This window comes from Tenrec ecaudatus, chromosome 3 (assembly GCF_050624435.1).
Source record: "Tenrec ecaudatus isolate mTenEca1 chromosome 3, mTenEca1.hap1, whole genome shotgun sequence".
Classification (NCBI taxonomy): Eukaryota; Metazoa; Chordata; class Mammalia; order Afrosoricida; family Tenrecidae; genus Tenrec; species Tenrec ecaudatus.
In genome coordinates this window covers 164276381-164279961 of record NC_134532.1, presented here as the reverse complement: position 1 = coordinate 164279961, position 3581 = coordinate 164276381, and the positions used below count along the sequence as shown (strand labels likewise).

The 3581-nt window shown below is 36.5% G+C and overlaps 1 non-coding gene across 1 annotated transcript; it reads left to right on the top strand.

Annotated features, from left to right (window-relative positions):
* The first annotated feature begins 1194 nt into the window (after nucleotides 1-1194).
* LOC142443799 (U1 spliceosomal RNA) lies at nucleotides 1195-1358 on the top strand. Its single transcript, XR_012783550.1, has one exon. It is a non-coding gene; the product is annotated as a U1 spliceosomal RNA (small nuclear RNA).
* The last annotated feature ends 2223 nt before the right edge of the window (nucleotides 1359-3581 follow it).

Sequence of the window (3581 nt, the reverse complement as noted above, 5' to 3'; positions counted from 1 at the left end):
CAGCTGCGCGCTGTTCTCTCAAATCAACCATCACTAAAAACAAGGTTAAAACAAAACGGCTTTTATGGAAAAACATGTCCTGTGACCACAAAGAACCTTCCCAGGGGACACCACTGGATGAACTAACTCAGAGCAGGTTGCTGGATGCTCACCAAGCAGGAAAAGTACATATGAAGAAAACTCTGCTGCACCCAGCGCCGTTCTGTTTTTTGGGGGATCGACCTTGTATAATGCTTTGGGGATATAACAAAGTCTCTGTACATCACTACTCTTAAAGATAAATAAGGATGAGACCTTCTAGTAAAATCACTGAATTAATATTTATGTTGAACTCATAAGCACTCATGAAATGCTAACTAGACATCTTAAGTATGAAGTGAGCTTCAAACCCTTGATAAGATAAATATCACTATTTAATCCGTTGCAAAAAGCAAATAAACACAAAAAAGACCCATAGCCATCAGTTGATTCTGCTGCACAGTGGGACTGAATAGTTGGAAATCTTTATGAGAGCACAGACCCTCATCTTTCTCAGGTGGGGCTGATGAGTTTAAACCACCAACGTGGTCGTTAGCAGTCAGGTGCTTATCTGACAGCACCACAAGCACTCCGGAAGTAATGAGTGCTTTCTCTAGGAGAATGTAAAATATATAGAAGCACACAAGAGCTGAGTTTTAGAGATGATTTTAAAAATTGCATTGATATTTTGACTGATAATATCACTATATTATTTCCTAGATCTTCTAAATCAATAGTTGACATTAGAACAATATTTAAAATTGCCTGTACTTTATGTTGTCTATTGCAAATGAAATAAAAGCCGTTACTTAAAATAAGCACTCAGTGTGTCTCTTTCACCATTAGTGCTCTCTCGGGCACATGGTTGCAGCCATTATGACAATAATCTCCGCCAGGCCCTTCCTCTCCCTGGTTGAGCCTCCACTTTACCAAGCATGCTTGCCTTCCTTAGGGACCCGTCTGGCTGATTACATGATCAAGTGACTGAGGAGGAAGACTTCCCATTTTTGCCCCTAATAAGAATTAAAATTGTACTTCTTCCAAGACAGATGTGTTCATTCTTCTCAAAGTCCATATTCAACATCCCTTAACAAGACCACGATTCAAAGGCAACATTTACTCTTCAATATTACTCATGCATTGTTAAGTGTTATGAGTGATTTAAAAAATCATGGTTTACTTACCTGGCAGGGGAAATACCATGATCACGAAGGTGGTTTTCCCAGGGCGAAGCTCATCCATTGCACTCCAGATGTGCTGACCCCTGCGATTTCCCCAAATGTGGGAAACTTGACTTCATAATGTGTGGTAGTGGGGGGCTGTGCTTGTGCTCTTCCCTGTAACGAAAAGTAAAATAAAATCATTATTTGGGTCAGGTGCTTTGTAGTTTTCAAATTGATGTCTCTGTTGTCTGGGTAAACTAAGGAAACAAGTACATAAAAACTCATGTATATGTGAGAGTTTTATATAAACGGTAAGTGTACATTAAGAAAGCATCCCAACCCAATGTTGTCCAAGTCTGTAAGTCCAACATTATCCTATATGTCTAACACTGATCTAAAAAGTCCTCCTCAATCTCACAAAACATACGCAATAACGCCGACCTCAGGAGGAAAGCCAAATCAGTGAGCGTGTAAGCATGTCGGCTCTGGCAGGGGTCTCCACACAGCTGCTCCAGCACCCAGGGAACCATCAGGGTAGGTCCATGTGACTTCTCCTCAGGAATGTCTGCAGGAAGTGAGCCTTACTAACTAAAGCAGGGAACTAGTTGGTCCGACCCTCTCAATGCAAGAGACCCGAGAACTAGAAAGGTGAGACTCACTGAGCCATTTATCCCTCTGCCCTTCAATTAATCCCACATGTGTTTATCAGCCAGGTTGCCACAATAAATCTTAACTAGCACAATGTCTTTATTCTTTTTGACACTTAAAGATAAAGTTTTATATTTTGATTGATAGAACATTTATTTAGCAATTTTCTAATAATAAGCAAGGAATAAAGATCAGGTAAATTCTTTCAATATATGTCACCACTTTACGATTTTATAGGTAATTTTCTTGCCTTTCATGTTGAAAATTAAATTTGAAAAAAAAGTAGAAAATAATGATAGCTATTAGTTTCTTGCACAATTCCTTCTATTGTTAGGATTTTAATGATTCATATTAAAATAAATATTATATGGGGAAAACTTGAATATTGCCTCCTATTTTCACTGCTCAGCTTCACTAATTTACACATGTGTGTGTACAATCTCAGCTCTTGGGATAAACTTTCCAAAATGATTTCCATATTTAAACAATTAAAATAGCTAACATATAATGAGTGAACACAAATAGATATGTAGTGAAATGAAAGTGTTATCTTAATTTCAGTACATTTTGCTTAAGATGCAAAAGCAAATACCCAGACCTATTGTGTCTCAAAATTGGACTTATTTTCATCAAACAAGAGATTTTCTTCACCTCTCTGTAAAACATTTTAAAAATTCTAAGTTTTTCATTCTGGTTTTAGCTAATAATTGCTTACTGGATAAGCTAATTCCTTAGGATTTTATTTAATGTGTTCAAACTAAAAAAGGGAAACATATAAAATAAATGTATACCATTGACACTGGATTGATACCGTGGCTATAATAACACGTGCTAATTAAATAACGATTGTGACCATGGGGCAGGCTCACTGGACGCTTTGTTCTACTGCACATGGGTTGTAATGGGTCAGTGCTGACTCAGCAACACTTAACAGTGACAGCAACAGCCCTGACTCGAGAGCTATTGTTATCTGTATGTAAGAAGTCAGAGCACCAAGTGCATTCTTTCTAAATGAGAGGGAAATTCTTTGAACATTTCAGTCCAAAAGGCCCAATATCCTTGTAATAGGCACAGAAATGGGGATTCACAGGTGCAAGTTGTGTAAACCACCATGCTAACAAGAAATTGGCGATTATGTTCTGCAAAGAGCTAACTAGCAAATGCTTTAGGTATTTTAAGCCACCTCTTTTTAATTTTTAAAAAATTTTGCAGCTACTCAACTCTACTGCTTCAGATGTATAAAAACCCATAGAGAATGTGAAAAATATGAATAAGAACATTTGCTAATTTAACTTAATTTACAAGCAGAAGTTTGGTTAGACTCATTGGCCTAGTGTCTTCTGTCCCAAAGTATTAAATACTAACGTATCAAACCATTAAATTAGAGTCTCGAACTCAGAAATCAGCTTTGAGATCTGTAAACAATCAACACTAAAACACTAATCATCTAATCTGAATGTGTACTTAAAATGGAGAAATAGTCTTAAAAACAATTTACCCTAAAGATTATGAAATTCATATAGTTCTTTCAGTAACTGTAAAAATCATTTTACATGCAGGAACCAGATATCAAAAGCGATGTTCTGGTAATCGTGAAAGATTTTGTATACTGCATTCTTTTTTCTTTTTTTTATTGCATTCTGACTCTGAAGGGTATTATTCAAATTGATGTCTAAAATAGCCCAAGGTTACATTTTCAGAATCACTTATTATTTATAGTAGAAAGTGCTCCATTTATTAACATAACTTTTT